This window comes from Lontra canadensis, unplaced genomic scaffold, assembly GCF_010015895.1.
Source record: "Lontra canadensis isolate GAN:19392208 unplaced genomic scaffold, GSC_riverotter_1.0 scaffold26, whole genome shotgun sequence".
In the NCBI taxonomy this organism is placed as follows: Eukaryota; Metazoa; Chordata; class Mammalia; order Carnivora; family Mustelidae; genus Lontra; species Lontra canadensis.
Genome location: NW_022631020.1, coordinates 13,185,890 through 13,209,207, shown reverse-complemented (window position 1 = coordinate 13,209,207; position 23,318 = coordinate 13,185,890). Strand labels below are relative to the sequence as shown.

The 23,318-nt window shown below is 32.8% G+C and overlaps 1 protein-coding gene and 1 pseudogene across 1 annotated transcript in view; one reads left to right on the top strand and one right to left on the bottom strand.

Moving 5' to 3' along the window:
- Positions 1-23,318, bottom strand: part of SLITRK1 (SLIT and NTRK like family member 1) — a 295,521-nt gene that overhangs the window by 119,058 nt on the left and 153,145 nt on the right. Inside the window, exon 2 of the mRNA XM_032864170.1 lies at positions 2,356-2,439. The gene's annotated coding sequence lies outside the window, so the exon portion shown is untranslated. The remainder of the gene's footprint in view (positions 1-2,355; positions 2,440-23,318) is intronic.
- On the top strand, positions 16,547-16,785 carry LOC116871479 (annotated as a pseudogene).

Sequence of the window (23,318 nt, the reverse complement as noted above, 5' to 3'; positions counted from 1 at the left end):
TTCACAGAAGAATGAAGACTTGTCCAGAGCAAGAAGCTCTTAAACCTGTTAGACAAAGAAACAATACATTCATCAAGAATTGACAACTCAAAGGGATTTGGATTACGGACAGTAAATGGGGAAGAAGTAACAGGAAGATAAAGTTAGGTTAACAAGGTTTTTGGTATAGATTTGTTGGCCCTAAATTCTCCATTTCTAGTGATAAGAATGTCTTCCTTCCTCCTGGTACAGGGAAGTAACTTTCACATGAGTTTCATCTTCTGTTTTATGGAAGAAAAAGGAGGGTCAAAATGTCTTTCTTGCATCTGTGGTTTTTTAAATGCTTTTATTTATTTATTTGTTTCTTTCTTTATAATGATTTTATTTATTTGAGTGAGAGAGAGCATGAGCAGGGAGGAGGGGTAGAGGAAGAGAGAGAAACTGACTCCCGGGTAAGCAGGGAGCCCTATGGACGAGGACCCAGAGATGATGACCTGAGTTGAAGGCAAATGCTTAATCGACTGAGCCACCCAGGGGCCCCTTTAAGTATTTCTAATTCAAAATAATCAATATATCAAAGTAGCATATTTTGGAATGACATGTTCAGGTTTTCTTTAAGTTCATTCAGATTTGGAATTTCAGAAGGAAAGTATGGTGACTGAGATGAGAAAGGAGCAGAGGATGGATTAAAAAATACTTATGGAGGTATGTGAAGGAGTAAATTACATAATGCACCATAGACTCTACACTGCTCAATAAAGCAAGTGAAGTGAGGGAAATGGATAATGGACAGATTATGAGCAAATTGTATGATTAATGGATGGGAGGATATAATGTTGCAGAAGTCACAGAAGAGTTGACCTGAAAGTCCATAATAAAGCAAACTAAAAGGAAAGATTTTTGGAAAACTAGGGTTCTTGCATTGAAATTTTTGATAATGAAGTCAAGTTTTGATGATTAGAAATATCCTGAGTATTGTTATAAGAGAGAGTAGGTGAAGAAAATTTGGGGAAAATTTTACTAGAGATAAGAAACCGAAAAATGATGCGCTGTCTAAAGTAACTATCTATGTGGATATTGATGTTGCCAAGAATTATGCAATTGTGGGAAAGTAAAACTTTTGAGTTAAGAAGTACATTTTCACTGGATAAATGGGAGTTGGCAAGAGGTTGGTACATCATAGAAACAAGGAAGATGAGTAAAGTGGTTCATCTGACTGATAAATATCTTAAAGAAATGGAAATACTTTTTAGCTTGGAAGATGTGATAGGTACAATAGGATAAAAGCTATTTGATTCCTATGGAATTGTGGTGCAAAAGAAAATAAGGTAAGCACCATGAAATTGAGATGGCCACACAAGAAGTGGAGACTTCAGGGCATACTCAAGTTTCTTTAAGGGCTAGTACGTAACATTATGGATGTCCTGAGGCATAGAGAAGGAAAATGCAACATCAAGGCATCATTCCTAGTTTATACTGAAGCTGGGTGGTTGGCTCTGTTTCCATGGGTGCTAATGATTGATTATGAGTAACATCCAGGAGAGTTATATAACCAAAATTCACCAGAGGTGGCTGATTTTCAGGCAATATGGAGCTGTGTGGCAGAAGAGAAGTTCTTCTTGCTTTCTTGTCACTTATCCCACTCTCTCTCTTGCTATGTTTGTCTTACCAGTGTCTCATCTCCAGAGTATGGAATTCCTTTACGACATGACCAGGCATATTTATCTCTCTGCTTTGCATCTTGCCTGCTCTCTGGAAGCATGCAAAAAACAATTTTTGTACTGAATTAGGTAGCAGATATAGAAATTAACTGATAGAAATGTTCCCTGTTTAAAATGTTTCACTATTTAAAGGGTCATGTTAATTATTATTATCAATTTATTTATTTAATGAATCACTTAATTAGGTTCTTTGTAAGAAATTTAGGAAAAAAAGGGAAATTTAGAACATCTAATTTGTCAGGATAAACTCAATTTGTGAAAAAAGACACAGAGCAGAAGTAGGTCTGAAGCTGAGGCATAGCTTTGATATTTGGCAGAATTTGTGTGTCCCGAACTTTCCGATCAACCTGTGCTGCTCTACAATCTAATATATCTCCTTCTCTGTGTTGAAGATCTCACCTCTCTGGTGTGTGGTTTTACTCAGCTTCTTCCTGAAAGCATGAGTGAGATATTTTAGAATTTTCGCTCTACTGAGAGAGCGAGAGAGGGCACAAGTGTGTGTTGTGGGGAAAGCAAGCAGAGGAAGAGAGGGAGAAGCAGGTTGCCCACTGAGCAGGGAGCCTTATGTGGGGCTTGATCCTGGGACCCTGGGATCATGACCTGAGCCGAAAGCAGATGCTTAACCTCCTGAACCACCCAGGCGTCCCAAGATTACCATTCTTGCCACCAGCATCAGCCTTCTTGGCTTCAAGTTTCTCTTTCCTTAGTATCCAGCTTCTCAGATTTCTCACCGGCCATCCTGCAAGATGGCAAAGAGCTAATTTTTAAATCAAAGTTATTCGCACATATACTATAAAGAAGCACCTACCTTCTGCAAAGGTTTTTAAAACAATGTTCTTCAGAATGCCTTCCCTTTTCAATGACCTGCATTTCATTTAGGTGACTCTTTTAGGATTTATCTTATATCTCAAGTTTACACTTTAATTTTCTGTTTTTAGAAATCATCTATTACATTGAGATGATTTATATTTAAACTCAAATTTTCTACTAAGCCAGAATTTAGAAGTAGTAAAAATGCCTACTTCATAGCTGAAAGAATATTTTGCCTTTTTGTATTTAACTTTCTTTGAAAATACCAATACACACACACATACACACACAACACACCCTCAGAATAACATTAATTCCTGAACACTTCATGCTGACATTTGGACTTTTGAATAAACAGTTTTTCAGTGGTCTTGATCTAAGATGCATGGAACTGAGATAATAGTTTGAAGCCACAGGTCCATTTCAAAACTGAATTTTCACTAAATGTCACAGTACAGCTCTCTGCCTTTTCTCTAGAATGCGTATATTGGTTCCCGGAAGGAAAATATATTTATGGAAAATCATATCCAGTAACTCAAGGGTAATGTTGTGCTGGCTTTGAACCTGAAAAATCTCTATCTTGCTCCACATTCCTCTTTGTAATTTAAATGCAACCAAGTGCATTTGACAGTCAAAGAAGTAGATTCTTGTGCAAAATTGTCTAAATTTACTTGGTTTGAAGCTTATGCATCAGTAGTTACAGGATTTTGCATGTGGGTAATAAAAAGAAAAACTTTAAACTATCACATTTCCAGTGAGAAAAAATATAACATTATGCTGTTAAAACAAGGGGATACTGGTATGTGTATGTGTGTGAGCACTTGTATATTGTTATTTCTACAATAATTATATGTACTGTATTATGCATTCATTGTATTTCTACCATAATTCTGTGGCACTTTTAAAATTGATATATGGATATTTTTAGATTTATTGAGAAAAATCCATGGATATTTCATAAGAAAATATCCAGTAGGTTTTAGATATATGGATCTAAATTCTCAGAGTTGAAAATGTCATCATGGACATTCCAGCCCTGGTTTCTGATATGTAAAGAACTAAACCCCTAGCTGTAAGACGAAGCCAAGCTGGACCAGCCAATTGCAGTCATCCAAGCCACTTTAGCTGAGGTGTCAAACATCATGAAGCAGACACGTACCATTCCTTCTTTTTCTAGAGGAAAAGAATCTGAAGACAAAACAAAACAAAACAAAAACAAAAACCAAGAACTCTCATTTTTACTTTTCTGGTTTCTGGGGAATCATTGGTGACTATCTGCCTCTATTGAAATAATAACATGCTAATTAATGACTTTTAAAAGAGTTACTTCATAAAAATGTTGTTCCTCATAAAATAAATCTAGACTCCTTTAACAAACAAAAACTGGTTTTGGAATTCTAGGCTAGCATTAAATAATATCAATCATATTAAACCCAAATATCAGTCATGTTAAAACCAAGACCAGACCTGAATGCATGAAGGATATTTCTGGGGTATAATCTGTTTCTTAATCTGAGTACTAGTTAAATGTGTATATCACAGAAGGGAGTTCATTATGCTGTTCCCTTATGAGTTACGCACTTTTCTCTTTGTATACTGTATTAAATAAAATGTTCCGTGAGTAATTAATATGCTTTGCTCTATGCAACATGATTAATTTTTTTAAATATAAAAAGACAAAATGAGGGGCGCCTGGGTGGCTCATTGGGTTAAAGCCTCTGCCTTTGGCTCAGGTCATGATCCCGGGGTCCTGGGATCGAGCCCTGCATCGGGCTCTCTGCTCAGCAGGGAGTCTGCTTCCTCCTCTCTCTCTGCCTGCCTGTCTGCCTACTTGTGATCTCTGTCAAATAAATAAATAAAATCTTAAAAAAAAAAAAAGACAAAATGAAGAGTGAAAGCCTCCTCTTTTGCCTTATAACCCTGTCCTACCCTAGTATTTCTCTCCAATATGATTTATTTTAAAAATCGGTGGGCTTTCTTCTACAAAAGACACTTCATCTGTCTCTTACCCATCTATATATCTACTTATCCAGCCTTCGATATAATATCTATACAACAGCCTATCTATCCACTTGTTTGATTTGTACATAATGGGTGAATAATATATTGATACACTCTTTGGTATCTTGCTTTTTGTTTGTTTAAATATCTTGCTAACCTCCACAGCATAGTTATTCTTTATAATAGCTCTTCATCAAATGAATATACCATAACTTATTCATTTTTTTAAGGATTTTATTTATTTATTTGATAGAGATCACGAGTAGGCAGAGAGGCAGACAGAGAGAGAAAGGAGGAAGCAGGCTCCCTGCCGAGCAGAGAACCCGGTGCGGGACTTGATCCCAGGACCCTGAGATCATGACCTGAGCCGAAGGCAGAGGTTTAACCCACTGAGCCACCCAGGCGCCCCACCATAATATATTTTATTAGTTTTCTGTTGATCGTCACTTTGGTTGACTCCAGGTTTTGTCCACTGTTAATTATAACTCACCACAATTAACTTGAATCGAGCAATTTAGCTTGTAGAGACATATATTACTCAATTGCTCTAGGTTTTCCAGCTTAACAGTTTTAATAATATAGTAAGTGAAAAAAAATTATTTTAAAATTTCTCTTATTGAATGTTTGAGTGCTCCCAAAATTCATATGTTGAAGCTCTAATCACAACATGATGGTACTTGAAGATGGGGCCTTTTGTAGGTAATCAGGTCATAAGAGCAGAGCAGACCTTCATGAATGGAATTACTGCCCTTATAAGCAGAGGCCAGAGAGCTAGCTAGCTCTCTTTCAGCCATGAGAGGACACAGCAAGAAGACATTTGTCCGTCTGTAGACCAGTAATAAAGCCTAACCAAGAAACAGATTACACTGACATCCTACTCTGGGACTTTTAGGCTCTAGAACAATGGGACATAAATGTTGTTTAAACCACCCAGCCTATGGTAATTTGTTATAGCAGTCCAAATTTACTAAGAAAATTTTCAACTTTAAAATTTAATATCCAAAATGTCTTGCTATTTTTAACTTTTTAAAAAATATTTTGTCTTTTAAATATTTATATATTTTGTCTTTTTTTCCAAAGGAGTTGACTGTGGTATATTTCTTAATTTATAGCAGCTCTATATTAGGTTAAAATATGAGGATTCTCATTGCCTTATTTTCTCAGTTTGTTATATTCTGACAAATTATTTTATGTAGTATTTGATTAACATTTTATATAGTTAAATATGTCTGCATTTCATTTATAACTTATGAAGTGTGGTAAATATCCTACTTTTGAACTAAGTGAGCCAGGAGACCCTCGCAGAGTCCCATCTTGAGGCTCAGATTTGTTTCCTGGGTTACAGTTATTGCTTATTTAAAGAAAAAAAAAAAAAACCCAAAGGAAACTTAAGTTAATAAGCTATAGCTTTTTTCCTTATACCTGGGTACTCTGAGCCTTGATATTTTCAAATCCTAAGAGGTGTTTATGCATAATACAGCAAAAAGCATGTCATATTCTGCAGAAACATATCTTTTTCTCTCTTCAAAAATACTACATGTTAGTAAGCTGTTAGAGGTTAGAAAAAGTTATCCTTACAATACTTAAAGAGAAAAGTGGTGTAAATGGTCTTATTTGTCTCATAATCTGATCATTAACAAAAGGGCAAACTTCTCAAGATGGGGGCAGAATGGTAGAAAACTGCTTAGTTACTTTATACAAAAAGTTTCACTTTCACTAGAAAGTGAAAAAAACATATTAGTAAGTAATGTGTATACCATTATTCTGATTAAAAATAAAAATCTCTTTGTTGAAATTCCCCTAATATTTGTACTTGTAAGTTTTAAGTGTTGTCTCACTCTATAATTAAGCCAAACTTTAAATGGGAACTGGATAAAAAGAAGGGAAAAGATTCCTAATAAATAGTGTCCTAATAAACACAATATTCTAATTTTTATGTTCTCCTCACCATTAAAAATTGATCTATGAGGAAATGATTTTTGTAATAAAGCACAAATATAGATTGACACACACACATAATTTGTTTCCAGTACAATTCACTTTTATTTCCTCACTGATTGTAAAAAGTGCCACTTTTATTGTAGACTAAATATCATGTATATTTTGCTGTTATTTTGGAACTCCTTTTTTTTTTTTAGATTTTATTTATTTGAGAGAAAGAGCAAGTGAGCACAAGTGGGGTGCAGAGGCAGAAGGAGAGGGAGAAACAGACTCCCTGCTGAGTAGGGAACCCCTATTTCTGAACTCCTGTCTGTACTCATAGTTGATCTCTATGTTTTGATCACAATAAAAAAAGTGTTATTCTAGCTTCCATCTTTTAATACCTCTTAAGACTATATTCTACCTCATTATACTTTTAAAAATACTTTTTCTGACTAGTTTACCATATTTATTCTTCAGTTAAATTTGTATTTCATTTTATTAAGTGAAATGAACTCTGTCCTGCTGCTATTTTAATTAGATTTCAATTAAATTTATAGATTAAGGGAATTTTATATCTTTACAATTTGAGTTTTCTTATACAGAAACAAATTATGTTTTTCCATTTATTTTAATCTTTTCTATGTCTTTAAGTAGATATTTCTACTTTTTTTTTTGCTCTCTCTCCTTCTCTTCCTTTCTCTCATCTCTCTATAGATATAAATACAGATATAGACATACAGATGCTAAACAATTATTACAAATATTATATATACTTTGGTTAGTACTATAAACGGATTTTTTGTTGTCATATCAACCAGTTTTATTTACAATAAAAGAAAATGATTTATTTTTATATATTAATTTTAAAACATGCCATTGTAATGAATTTTTTTATTTTTATAAAAAGTGGTTTTTGTTTTGTTTTGGATGATTCCTATGCATTTTGCAGGCAAGTTATTAAACTGTCTCTAAGTTTTTCTTCCTGGCCTATCATTTAAACTGATATTTTAACTCTAATTATACTGGGTAGAACTGCTAAAATAAGTAAAATGATATTGGTTATAGTCAGAAAAATTGATTTGTATATTTTATGACTTTAGTAATAAGCCTTCCTGTGTTTTTCTTTAAGCATATGCATACATATACATATAATAGATTAGCTAATCATATCAGTCAAATTAATGGCTATTTACACACCTGTATATAATGTACTAGAGATATAGGTACATATATTCCTATTCAACTTCTAAAAATTAAATATGAATGTTCACTTAGTCCATTGTCTTAAAACAATTTGCTTTTTTAGGGTAGTTTAAGGTTCACAGCAAAATTGAGAGGAAAATACTGAGATTTCTCATATACCCTGGCCCCAACACATCTATGTATGTGTAGCCTCTCCTATTATCAATATCCCCCACCAGAGTGGTACATTTGTTACAACCGATAAACCTACACTGATATATCAATATCATGCAAAGTACACAGTTTACTTGAAAGTTCACTCTCGCTGCTGAACATTCCATGAGTTTGGACAAATATACAGAATGTATCCATTATAGAGTCATTTTATTGCCCTAAAAAGCCTCTGTGCTGTATTCCTCCCTGACCAGCACCTTTGGGAATCATTAATTTCTCTACTACTTCTATGGTTTGCCTCTTCTAAAATGTCATATAGTTGGAATCATAATATGTACACTTTTCATGTTGTCTTCTTTCACTTAATAAAAATGCAGTTAAGTTATTCCATGTCTTCTCATGCCCCAGTAGCTCATTTTTTTCCCCAGGACTGAACAATTCTGCATTGTCTGATGTACCACAATTTATTTACCTATTCATTTACTAAAGGACATCTTTGTTGTTTTCAAATTTTGGCAATTATGAATAAATTTGCTATAATCATCTAGGTGTAGGTTTTTTGTGGACATATGTTTCCATCTCCTTAAGTAAATAGCAACAAGTACAATTGCTGGATCATATGGTCAGAGTAGGTTTAATTTTGTAAGAAACCACCAAAGTATCTTCCAAAGTGTCTATCAATTTGCATTCCCACTGGCAACGAGTGAAAGTTCCTGTAGCTATATATCCTTGCTAACATTAGGTGTTATGAGTGTTCTGGATTTTGACCATTCTAATAGGTCTGTGGTGATATCTCACTTTCTTATTTCCCTGAGGAAATGATATGGAGCATCTTTTCATATGGTTATTTGCCATCCATATATCTTTTTTGTGAGGTGTGTGTTAAGGTCCTTGGCTTACTTTTTAATTGGGTCATCTGTTTTATTGTTGAGTTTTAAGAGTTCTTTGCATATTTATCAGGTGTTCCTTTTGCAAATATTTTTTGCAAAAAGTTTATGGCTTGTCTTCTCATTACCGTCGATGTCTTTGGAAGAGCAGAAGTTTTTAATTTTAATGAAGTTCAGTTTATCAATTATTTCTGTCATGATTCATGCTTTTGATGTTGTATCAGAAATATTATTGCCACACCCAAGGACATCTAGGTTTTCTCCCATCTCATCTTCTAGGAATTTTATACTTTTACATTTTACATTTAGGGTGTGATCCACTTTGAGTTAATTTTCATGAAAGATGTAAAGTCTATGTATAGATTTATTTTTATGTATGTGGATGTCCAGATTTTCTTACATCATTTGTTGAAAAGACTATCTTTGCTCCATTGTATTGTTTTTACTTCTTTGTCAAAAATCAGTTCACTATATTTATTTGAGTCTAATTCTGGGCTCTCTGTTCTGTTTCATCATTCTAATTGTCTCTCTATAGCCACTGCCACATTGTCTTGATAATTGTAGCTTTTTAGTAGATCTAGACATTGTGTAGTGTCAGTTCTCCAGTTTTGTTCTACTTCAGTATTCTGTTAATTATTCTGCATCTTCTGCCTCTTCATATAAACTTTAGAATCAGTTTGTGGAATAAATGAAATAACTTTTTGGGATTTTGATTGAGATAACATTAAATCTATAGATCAATTTGGAAAGAACCAAAATCTTGATAATATTGAGTATCCCTGTCCATGAACATGGAGTCTCTCTTTATGTATTTAGATTTTCTTTGATTTTTCCCATCAGTTATCTAGTTTCCTCATATAGATCTTGTACTTTTTTATTAAATATATATATAAATATTTCTTTTTTTAGATCCCAGAGGAAATAGTATTGTGATTTTAAATTTAAGTTCCGCTTTTTCCTTGCTGGTATTATAAGCAAGTGATTGAGTTTTAAATTTTAACCTTGAATCCTGTAAGCTAACTTTTATTTATTAATTATTAATATCTAATCATTTATTAGTTCTAGGAATTTGTTGTTGTTGTTGTTGATCCTTTCAGATTTTCTACATGGACAAGCATGTTATCCATGATCAAAGATGTTTTTCTTTCTTTCTTTCTTTCCAATCCGTATAGCTTTTATTCATTTTCATACATTAACGCATTAGCAAGAACTTCCAGCATAATGTTGAAAAAGAGTGGTGAGAAGGGACATCTTTGCCTGGTACCTGATTTTAATAAGAAAGTTTCACATTTTTCACCATAAAGTATGACGTTAGACTTAGGTTTTTATAGACATTCCTTAGCAGTTTGAGAAGAATTCTATTTTTTAGTATATTGAGAATTTTTTATTTTTCTTTTTAGATAATTTTTGTGTCATGATTGGAATTTCATCAACACTAAAGATTCACTTGGAAAGACTGAATATTTTCACACTGTATTCCAATCCCTGACCATCATATATTTACATATTTATTTCAGACTTTTTAAATGTCTTTTGATAAAGTTTCATAGCTTATTTCATAGACGGCTTCTATATTTTGTCTTATAATTATTAGTGTTTCATGATTTATTTTATATATTTTGTATAATGTATTTTTTTAACTGTTGCAGGTATGCAGATATTCAACTACATTTTATCTATTTAATTTCTTTTCAACTATTTTGAAAATTTGTCTTGTTAACTCTAAATTATCAGTGGAGTTTTTGCTTTTTAAAGTAGGAAATCATGTCATTTGGAACAATGACAGAATTTTTCTTCCTTCTCAATTCTTTTTTCCTTCTTTTTGTTTCCTTCCTTCCTTCCTCCCTCTCTCCCTTTTGTCCTCCCTCCCTCCCTCTCTTTCTTTCTTTCTCTTTCTTTCTTTCTTTCTTTCTCCTATTGCTCTAGCTAATACTTATATACAATACTTTCATACACATTGAATAGCATTGGATACAGTAGGCACCCATCACTCTTTTGAAACAGGATGTTCAAAAAGAAAAACAGAAAGAGCTTGTTTTTTAGTATTTCATAATTAATCTTGTTATTCTCAATAGATTTCTGAGAATTCTGTTTATCAAGTTAAAAAATCTATTTCTGGTTTATTAAGAATTCTTGTTAATGGATGTAGAGATCTATCAACAACTTTCTGTATCTGTTTAATTGTATATTAATTATAAATATAATATAAATATAAATATAATTAATTGTATATTAATACTGTATATTAATTGTATATTAATATACAATTGTTTATTAATCATGGTATAATTTTAATCCTTTAATCTACTTATATAATTTTATCCCTCTTATATGTGGTTCCTGTCATGTGTTAGTATCAATATTATAGTAGCTACTTAAATAAGTTGAATAGTGTTCCCTCTTATCATACACTAGAAGAAATTTTATACAACTGAAATTACTTATTATTTGAATGTTTGGTTAATTAAGAACTTTAGGCCTTGAGTTTTCTATTTTAGGAAAAAAGAAAAGTACTCATTCCTTTCCATTAATATTCTAGAATTACTTATTTTCTCTAACCTCTTGAGTAAACTTTTAGTTACATTCCAGAATTCTGAAAAATTGTTCCTAATTTAAAATTTTGGCCTAAATGTATATATCATATCTTCTTACTAATTTTTACACCATTAAAATCTATCTTATATATCTATTATACATGGTCTACATTATAGCTATATTATATTCTTATACCACCACTAAAATCTATATTATATATCTATGTCTTTATTACTAATATTTTTTTCTTTTTTAAAATTTAATTGCAATTAGCCAACATATAGTATATCATCAGATTCAGATGTAGATTTGAGTTACTAATATCTTTCATGTGTGCCTTCTCATTTTTTCTTACCAATCTATCTAAAGTTAGTCAAATTTCTTGATGTTTTATAAATATTAACTTTGGTTTTTTTTTCAGTATCTCCCTTTTCTATGATATTGTGCTCTGCTCTGATCTTTGTTGTTCTCTTTCTTCTTTCTATGAGTTTATTCTCTTGTATTTTTTGTAACTTCCTGAATTGGATCTTTAGCTCCTTACTTTTCAGATTTTTTTCTTGTGAAACATAAATCTGCCCTAAGCACTGCTTTTAGTACATCTACCATCCAATTTGTTATGTACTATTTTTTTTAGTTTCAAGTCATCCTCTTCTTTTGGCTTCCTTGTCCCAAATTGCTTCCTTGCTAGGATTCTTCTAAGGATGAAAATTCCCTAAATGTCAGAAAGTATATACTAAAATCTTTTTCATTCCTATGTGTTGTTGATGTTAGTATTTTATATAAAACATAATTTTATTGTATATAAAACAAGGAGGTTAGGCAAAAAATAATAAAATAAATATGTATATTATAGTTGTATATATGTATATAATAATATGTTTTATCTATAACATATAGACATAATATATACTATATATAATATGTAGGCATTAATTATATACGTGTGTATGTGTTTATATATGTGTGTGTGTATACATATGTATATATAAATATATAAAATTATTTTTAACCTAACCTCTTTGTTTGTTTCCCTTAGGATTGTATTAAAAAGTTTCTGATATTAAATTGAAGCTCTTGTCTCCAACCAGAATTTTGTACTATAGTTTTTATACTTTTTATTCTTAATTGTTTAATTTTGCCTTAAATTATCATCTTACTGTAAGCTACCTCAGGGCAGGAATTATTACCTGTAAGCTACCTCAGGGCAGGAATTACTTTATACATTTCAATTGTATCCTTCAAATCACCTAGCACAATGCAAGACCCAAGAGAAATTTTTGATTGATATGTTTCCGTTTTCTAAGAACATGAAAAATTAGGTTTAGAAAATGCTTATACAAAAAAATGTTATTTATAGATGAAACATTCAAGTTGTTGATCAGAGTGTGTTCTACTTTAGTTTAGTTTTGTTTTGTTTTCTATTTGACTGCAGTAAAACATGCACTCTAAGGAATATATGGTATAGATGTTTTTTAAGTGTTGTTCATTAAGGTCTCTCTGAACTTCTAATTTTTGAACAAAAATTGAAGAACAGGAATATGTCTGTCAGACAATATTTTTAAGGAGACTTTCTCAGCACTGAGCATCATGTTGTACTTCAGGCTTTGGAAGATTGATGTGTTTCCATTCCAGATATGTCAGGAGTCAAAGTAATGTTTTATTTTACTTTTATATCTAAGGCGTCATTTCTACAAATCTTAAACATGTTCTGGAAAGTTTCAGGCGTTTGAACAGCTATTTAATGAACTGTGAACAAATCTTTGCAGTAAATTGTTTTTATATATAGTAGAATCACTTTCTATATAAGCACCTTAAAGTTCAGTTATCAAACATTACTAGAAATGGAACTTGCATTATGTAGGTCAATTTTTAACATGTTGCCCTCATTAAAAAAAATACTCAAGTGAAGGTTTTTGTTTTGTTTTCATTTTTGTTTTTAATCTGCTTGCAAAAATAGCAACATCAGGCCTAGTATGGTTTGGTAAAATTAATATTAGACTCGGGGCCAATACTGTGGTAGGTTATATTATTGTTTACACATATTTGTTCTTCTTCTCAGAAGATTATTTTTTCTTCTCCACATGGCTTTCCCATGCAACTTTTGTACCTCAATTTATTGGAGGATTGTGTATGTATGTTCTCTTGAATTAGGATCACCTATATGATTTACCTTTGCCAATTAAATATAAACAGAAATGGCATGTAGCATTTCTTAGTATAGCTTTAAGAGGGACATGTGGCTGGCAATGTTCTTTTCCTCCTCCACAGAAAGTAACAATATTGAAGATAAAAGCTCCTTTTTCAGCCTGAGTTCTAAAATGAAGATAATATGATTAAAACAACAGGTAAACATGTAAACATCAATTGACATTTGATATGCGTGAGAAAAGCCTTTATTGTTGTGTTCCGACTACAGTTTTGAGGTTGTTAGTTACTACTGCAAGATACAGCCTATGCTATGCTGACTGTTATCTTTAAAACTTTCATTCTGGTCTTATAAATTTTTATTAAATTGATCTTGAGTTGTTTTAATTCCTGAAGTACCATAGTCATTCAAATGGAGTATATGAATATACTTTTAAGTGAAATTCTATTTCATTTATTCACCCATTTACTTATTCATTCAAAAATATTTACAACAGTTCTATTATGTGAATGACACTGTACTTGTACTAGTAACACATCAATGGGTAAGAAAGGCAATGTCTTCATCTAGCTTATAACCATGGAGAATACAGATTTTAGGCCCTAACCTCACAATTAATTACAAATATTATGAACACAGTAATTACTATGCATTCTAAAAGAATATGTTTTGGGACTTATTTTAGACTCAAGGGATGGGAACAATTTTCTTAAGAAAGCCATATTAACTTATTTTAACAGTTAAAAAAAGTGAAAATGGGGCTGCCTTAAGTGTCCAATTCCTGATTACAGCTCAGATCATGATCTCAGGATTGTGAGATCAAGCCCAGTATTGGGCTCCATGCTTAGTGAGGTCTCTCCTAGAGATACTCTCTCTCCTTCTGCCCCCCCCATAGATAAATAAATCTTTTTAAAAAAGTGAAAATGACAAAGTAAGGACTTCTATAAAATATCTTCATAAAAATAACGAGAACACTAACAAAAAATTGTGAGAATTCAGTTTTTTATAAATCTGGAAATTAGCCAAAGTCTTGCAAAAATCTAGGGAGAGTTTCTTTAAGAAAAATAGCTGAAACTTAGTAAGAACTGTGAGCTTGTGACATTTTTTCTTGCCTCATTTCCATCTATTTCCAGCTCTATAGTGTTCTCTAAAATCATCCACCTGAAATCATGATGAAAAGTAGAAGGCTACAGAGTTGGGAGAAGGCAGAATACTGTTGAAGCTCCTTTTTGAGCCCAGTTCATAGAGATTCCACACTATTTGATTTGTCTATTTGTACCAAGAAATTGCAGATTGTTAGGCTGTGTAACACTGACCTGACTCAGAGTTTCCCCAATGTGAGCAGTCTTTTCCCCTGGAGGAGAAAACAGTTAGAGATAATCAGTTAATATCACCACTCTCTGAAGGAGTGGATAATAATGGAGTGGAACAAACCAAAAATTTTAGAAGAACAGCTGGGGAATGAGATGCCATAGGTAACTTTAAAAAACTCCCTCGGACTCTAGACTATATGCATGTGTAGGACTGTACAGATGCTCAGCGAAATCTGAAAAAGGCCCTGAGATCTTAATTTTGGTAAACCTTGAGACTTTGCACCAGCAGAAAGTGTAGATTAAAGCAGAGTTTTAAACCGACTGGCTGAGTGTTGAAGGTATGCCATAATGTGCACATAGAGACCTTTGGCAAAGACTAGAGACTTACTGGTTCCAGGAATTTGAAAACAATTCTGTCTAAACATTAGTTAATCACTAAGCTACACATCACAGACTCCATGGTCACATACGAAAAGCAATACAGACTTTACAGAGGTAGCTCAGAAAACTAAACAAGCAACTTAAAATATAGCAAATGGCTACCTTAGCACATTTAAAAAAGAAAAGTAAACTAAACTCAAAAGGAAAGAAATAATGAAAGACTTGAGCAGAAATAAATGAGATAAAGAGTAGTAAAACAATAGAGAAAATTTTAAAAAAAACAAAGGTTGAATCTTAAAAAGATAAAAATGACAAGCCCACAGCTAGACTGGCCAAGAAAATTAAAAAAAACTCAAATTACTAAAATTAGGAAAGAGAGAACATATTACCTGCCTTACAGAGATAAAAACAGTCAAATAGGGATATACTAAACAGTTGTTATAACAAAAAATTAGATAATCTCGCTGAAAGGGGCAAAATCCTGGAAAGAGTCAATCTACTGGAAATGATTTACAGAGTAACAGAAAAATTTAATAAATTATAAGAAGTAATAAGTTAGTAATTATAAAATATCCCACAAATCAAATCCCAGAACTAAATGACTTCATTTGTGAATTCTACTGAGTAAAGAAAAAACAACATTAATCTTTCCTGACCTCTTCTCCCAAAAAAGAAAAGAAGGAAAGATTTCTTAACTCATTTTATGCAGCCAGTATTACCCTGATGCCAGTATTAGACCAAGGTACTACAAGAAAAGAAAATTATGGGCCAGTACAACTTATGAATATAAATAAAAAGATACTCAACAATTTACCAGCAAACTAAACCCACCAAAACATAAAGAAGAATAAATCTCATAACCTCAGGAATGTAAGTTGTTGAAAATACAAAAACAAATGTATTATATCATAAAATAAAAGACAAAAGCTACTATGTCATTTCAATAGATGCAGAAAAAAAATCTTTCAGAAAATACAACACGCTTCCATGATAAAAATATTCAAGAAACTAGGGAAATCAGAGATCTTCCTCAACCTGATAACAGGCACCTAAGAAAAACCCATAGTTAACATTGTACTTAAATAAGAAACTGAAGGATTTCACCTGAAAAGATCAGGGAAAAAATAAAATATCTGTTCAGGCCATTTCTTTCTTCCTTTTTTTCTTTTTAAACATTTAATTAATTTATTTATTTATTAACTTATTTATTGAGCATGTGCAAGCAGGGGCAAGGGCAGAGGGAGAAAAAAAATCTCAAGCTGACTCTGCTCTGAGCGCAGAGCCCAAGGCGAGGCTGGATCTCATGAACTCTGAGACCATGACCTGAGCTGAAATCAAGAGTTGACGCTTAACCTACTGACCCACTCATGCACCCCTGTTCAGGCCATTTCTATTAAACATTGTACCAAGAGTCTAGTGAACAAAATTAAGAAAAATAAATAAAAGATAACAGAGAATAGAAAATATTTACAAATCGTTCTGCACTCGTGCTTTATGCCAAACAATGTCCAGGAGTTCTTGGACCTCTACATGTGGTGGAAATACTCTGCCAACAACCACATTATCCAGGCTATGGACCATGCATCTAGCCAGATGAACATGATGGAGGTTGACAAGGTGACAGCCAGGATGAACAGCAAGTTTAAAACCAATGCTATTTGTGGGGCCATTCGCAGGATGATTCCATCCTCCAACTGGCCAAGGTCCATGGCGCCATTTCAAAGAACTTCTGACTGCAGAGGACCACAGATCTGGATATTTGTCATAAATAAATAGCAACCCCCCCACCCCAAAAAGGAAATATTTGTAAATTATATATCTGATAAAAGTCTAATATCAAGAATATATAAAAACACTTGTATAACTCAACCATATAAAGACAAACAATACAATTTAAAAATGGGCAAAGATTTTGAACATACATTTCTCCAAAGATGACATACAAATGGAGACTAAGCACATGAAAAGATGCTGAAAATCACCAGTCACTATAAAATACAAATTAAAACCTTAATGAGTGAGTACATCACAACCATAGCATGAATATGGTAAGACAGACAATAACAAGCATTAATGAAATTGTGAAAAAATTGGAATCATCATACAATGCTACTGGGAATAAATAATGGTGGGGCTACTTTATAAATTAGTTTTGCTGTTCCTCAAAACATTAAACATAGTGTTACCATACGATCCAGCACTTCCACTCTCTACGTATATGCCCAAGAGAAGCAAAAACACACCAAAATTTGTACAAGAGTGTTAATAGCATTATTCACAATACATAAAAAGGGAAAACATCTCAATCTATCAACTGATGAATAGAAAAGCAAAATGTTCTAAATCCGTGAGACAGACATTCATCCATTAAAAGGAATCATGTTTTGATTCCTTGCAATCACATGCAACCACACAGGTGATCCTGAAAAACAATGTTATGTGATTGAAGCCAGATACAAAAAGTCACATGTTGTGTGACTCTTTTTACAGGTAATACCCAGAATAGCAAATTGATTTAGACAGAAAACATAGCAATGATTTCCAGGAGCTGGAGGAAAGTAAAGATTTTTAATATAACTATAAAACTTTATTGATTTATATATAACTATATATATGTGTATAACTATATATATAACTCTGTAACTATATATAAATCAATAAAGTTATATAGTTGAAATATGGACTAAGTGGTTGGATGTAGATATCTTTATCTACCAGGACGAATAAAAGCTGAGGAAAAAAATTTGGAAATTACTCATGTGTTGATAGTAATTAAACCTTGGCCAATATGCATTTAGGGAGAAAGACTGTAGAAAAAAAATCAGGCATTACTTAAATGGCAGGCAGAAGAGGAAGTGGGAAGAGATGATGAGAATGAATGAGAAGAGGAAAGCAGATACTGTGTGTGTGTGGTAGAAAAGGCTAGCAGTTTTTCAAGCAGAAGTCAGTGAACAGTATGTCCAAATGATGTTACAAGGTTAGGAAAGATGTTGTTATAGAGAGGTGACTGGGGTACCTGGTTAAGAAAGATGTTGTCATAGAGAGGTGACTAAGGTAACTGGTAACTTCAGTAGTGGAAAAATAATATTCTAGTGGTTGAAAGAGTGACTCTAATTAAATACTCTTTGCAGGAGATTTGTGATTAGGGGAAAAGCAATAAAACTATGTGAAAATTAAAATTATGAAATTTTTTTCAAACTGAAAAGTGCTCACTAAATAAAAATGCAATTTAATTAGTCCTGTTAATTGTGTAATCCAATCTCATGAATTCCTTTTATGAAAAATAAGGGCTTTGGATAATCTAAGAATGTTTGCAATTCCATGATAAAGTATTAAAAAACTGTCCGTATTTTTAATTTTATGCTTTCCTCTAACATTTGAAGAGGGATTATTTTTTACCAGTTTTACTTATAAAAGCATGTAAAGTTTATACCTAGTCAAACCAAAATGAATTAGTGATTATTTACATCGAGAAAAAAAATTATGATAGGCAGTATTGCTGTAGGAATATTTAAGTGTATATTAAATCTGTAGAAGGAATGGTGGGGTAAATAAATATTATATTAACTTGATTAAAGTCCCCCACGGTGGCATCCCACTTGAACCAGTCTGTGCAATTAATACTTCCTGCCCTCCCCCCACCAAAAACATACTTTCTCATTCCATAGTAATCCCAATTTGTCCTAAGTGTTAAGCAATCTAATTATCAGACATATTTATAAATCTCTAAGAAACTTGACCTCATGTTGTTAACCCTTGAGAGGAAGGGCTTATTTACATTTTTAGAAGAAACTTGTTAACTTAATTTCCAGTTGTGTAATATTTGAGAAACTTTCTGGCTTAAAAACATCCACAAAGTACCCCTATACTTCAGTCCCACATTATCCATCATTTCTTACATGATGCAGACTAATTCATTTTCACCATTTGTTCAGTTAAAACATTAAACAGAATTTTCTCAGTTGGGTGGCATTTTGATGACTGCTAGGGTAAACATATACATATGAAGTAGTCACAAACTCAAGCTTTATGAAGAAATCCAAGATTCTAGATTGAATCTCACTTAATCTCTCTTACTACTGGCAATGTAAAATGGGACCAGATAATAAATCTCCTTAAGCTTTAATATTTTCATGTGAATTAAGGTAGTTATTAGAAATGTTATAAAATTAAATACAAACAATCCATGTAAGACATATAAGCAAGTAAAACAGTACAATTGATCCTTGAACATCACAGTCGTTAGGGGCTTTACTGCCCCTATAACTGAAAATTCCGTATAACTTTGGAGGCCCCAAAACTTAACGAATAATAGTGTACTGCAGACCAGAAGCTTTACCAATAACATAGTCAATTAACTCATATTTTGCATATGTACTGAGTACTGTATTCTTACAATAAAGTAAGCTAGAAAAAAGAAAATGTTATTAAGAAATTCATAATGAAGTGATGATACATTTATAGTACTGTATTGCAGCAAAAAAATCTGCATGTAAGTGGACCCATGCTGTTCAAACCTCTGTTGGTCAAGGGTTAACCGTACCAGGTACACAGTAAACACTAGATAAATCTAATCAATGATGATGGTGATAAGGAGAAAGAAATATTTTTATTTCCTTTAACCAAAAACTTTGTACCTTTTAAATTATGAAAGCATAAACTTTCAGAATCATCTTCCAAAGTAGGGGTTTCTAGCATCATCATCATCATCATTATACAATTTATTTATTTATTTATTTGAGAGTGAGAGAGGGAGGTGGGAGAGGCCAAGGAAGATGGGGAGAGAATTTCAGACTCCCAGCTCAGCACAGAGCCAGACACAGGACTGGATCTCATGAACCTGAGATCATGACCTGAGCAGAAATCAAGAGCCGGATGCTTAACTTACTAAGCCACCAGGCGTCCCAAAGAAGTTTCTATTATTATAATGAATCCTCATTTTTGAAAAAAATGCCTTCAATTTCACTAATTTTTTTCAACTTGAGGTTTTCAATCATCTCATGAAATTTTCATTAAAATTTAGCATGCATGAAGACTTTAGAAACTTATAAACACCTATTACAGTTTATTCCAAATAGTTGTCACCTGCTGGTGTATGCAAATAACATTTAATATGCTATGTAATGAGAATATCATTAATTTTCATGTCTCAACAAAAGAGTCAAACTCAGGCTTTCCAGTCGTATAACTTAGAATTGTTCTCTATCAAATCATATATATATACATATATATATATATATGTATATATATATAAAGCATTTATTTTTTAGCATATATTTTTAAGATTTTTATTTATTTATTTAACAGAGAGAAAGAGACAGTGAGAAATGGAACACAAGCAGGGGAAGTTGGAGAGGGAGAAGCAGGATTCCCGTGGAGCAGGGAGCCTGATCCGTTGCTGGATCCCAGGACCATGGGATCAGGACCTGAGCCAAAGACAGACACTTAATGACTGAGCCACCCAGGTGCCCCTCAAATCATATATTTTAGTCACACCAAACATTTTCTTCATCATAAGGCATTGTTACTATTATTACAAAAGGACAGAGCAGTTTAAATGTAGTGACTGGTTATTATGAATATCATAAACTCCATATTAGGAAGATACAGACTTTGTGGTACTGTAAATTCTATAATCTCTCTGTGCATGTAATGTATGAGCCCTCCTATGGAAGCACTAAGGGTCTTTGACAGTATTGCTAATCAAATGTGAAAGGATGTCTTTATTATCTTAAACTCCACAGTGCTGTGAAGCCAAAGTGAAGGGATTAGCACTAGTGTTCAAATGCCGATGCCAGAAGTCTTTTCATCTTTTACTGAATTCCCAGAAGTCAGGGCAAAGGCACCGACTTCAAGGGGCAAAGAATTTCATAACTTTGGTTACACAGTGTATTTCTCAGGCAATTATAAAAGAAGGCAATAGTTTGCTGAGCTCTAAAAAAGCATATCATACTGACAAGACAGGCATTTTGTTTTGTATTGTTTCAGAATCTATTTGCATGCTTAAAAAATAGGTAACAGAAAATTGAATTTTGAACAGGATATGGGATTAAAATTATCATGTAGACAATTCCACATCTTCAATATTATATTAATAGTCTTTTAAGTTTTAGATTTTTGTTTTGCATATATACACATTCCTTTTGAGAAAAAAATTATATGCAGGAAAATAGTTATGCATGTATGCTTATGAGCCGGGTATAAAATTTAAAGGTGTGTCTTATGCTGAAAAGTATTTCTTTCCCATGGCTTTGAGTCACCCAATGTTATGCCCAGGACTTCTAAATTGCTATGGTGGCTGTCCATATTTTTGGTGAATTACTTTAATTTAATTTGGATTAATTTTACATAAATTTTAAATAAGTGTTATATTTTTGAAGTGCTGGGAATAATAAGGAAGAAAAGGGAAGAAGAGGGAAGTTACAGAGAGGGAAGCAGAAAGGGAGAAGGGGAGAGAGAAAGAGTTGCACTTCTAAGCGTAGATAAGTGAATCATTTCAAGTTTTAAATCAAAAGACATTGACAATGTCATACTGATTAAAACAAAGGCTCATACACCTCATGAAATAAAAACATCAAAAAAAAATGAATACAATCTAAGCACAAACTTAGGATGTTTATATTGGCTGCTATAATTTTAGTACATGATTCTGAATGTGTATAACCCATACAGGACATTGCACAGGATGTGACTGCAACCCTCCCACTACCACCAAAAAGAAGAAAAATGGGGGGAAAAAAAGGTTATCATTGATAGTTCCAGAGTCAGGAGGTGTTGCCAAACATGTAACTATCTCACACTAAAATAAGCTAAGAAAATGACTTCATATTCAATACATCTTAATGCCTAGAACATTTAAATTAACTCCCATGTGAAGTTCACCGCAGTCCACATTTTCAAAAACCACATTAGCTGTGTGGTGTCAGTAAGCATTGATAAATTACAAAAAATAGCCAATGCAGGGAAACATGACCTTTAAGATTTTAAAAGTCAATGATTTCCCAGAAGTATCTCCGTTTATTAGATATTACCTGTCTTCTTTCACACATAAAATTCATTTACCCAACAAATACTAAGTATTGAATACATGCAAGGTATTGTGCTGGATTCTATAGAGAATACAGAGATTTATAAAATGTGGTGCCCAAACTCAAGAAATTTACAAGTGAGTTTGAAAGAAAAAAAAAATCCAAGACCCAAATATCACATAAAGCATTATGTCATTATAATATAAATGGCACATGGGAAGTTCTCTTGACTTTTAAGGAAGTAGCAATGATCTTGAGAGGAGCTGTTAGGATCTTGAGATGCCACTCTAGTTATGTCGAACCAGTGGTAGTTATAAAAGGTTTTGTTTAAGCAATGATACTGTACGATCAATTTGCATAGAATATCTGGCAGGTATGTGAAGGATGAATTGGAGGTGTTAAACGTGTGAAAATGATTAGCCAGCTGTTTCAATTGCAAGTTTTGTTTTATTTTGTTTAAATAAATATTTGTTACATTATTAATGTTCTTCATACTCTTGAGAAACAAGAGTACTTCTCAAAGATGTTCATGGCTGAGGGCTGTATAGTTAATTCCAAATGTAACCGAAGTTTTTTAAAGATATTTTTTATTACCCTGGGAGTCACATAGGTTTAAGTATTTCTGATGAAACTGTGTTATGAATCAAAAGAGTGCTTCAGTGAGAAATCTGGAGAGTTCCTACTTTAATAAAATTAAAATTATGTAATCAAAACTCATAAGGCTTTGATGGGTAAGGAAGAGACAATTTTGAACACAGCATATATCACCAGGATGTATCTCACAGCCCAGACACTTGTGAACTCATGTCTGACTAGTCTAGAAGGTTGGGAAGTATTAATTAATGTGACAGAGACGTCTTTGAATGACAACCATTTTTGATAACAATATGAACTACTCTACCACCACAGCAAACAACCTTATCATGGCCAAGCTCTGCTATTTCCTTTTATGAGGATTGGTAAATCTGGCACTATTGCTAAGCCAATTCGGGATGAGTTTCTGTTACTTGCAATAAAAGATCTTCTGACACAAGCAATATAAAAATCAATTTTAAGCCACATGGTCATGTGGAATAATGCTACCATTAATAAAACTTGGAAGATGCGGAAGAGACCCCTATTTAGGACCGTGATCATTTTAATATTAATGGTATGAAATTGAAGCTGGAGCCATCCCTCTAGCTGAGCAAAATAATGGCAAAGATTGTTCACTTGCACATGTAATACACAGCACTAAG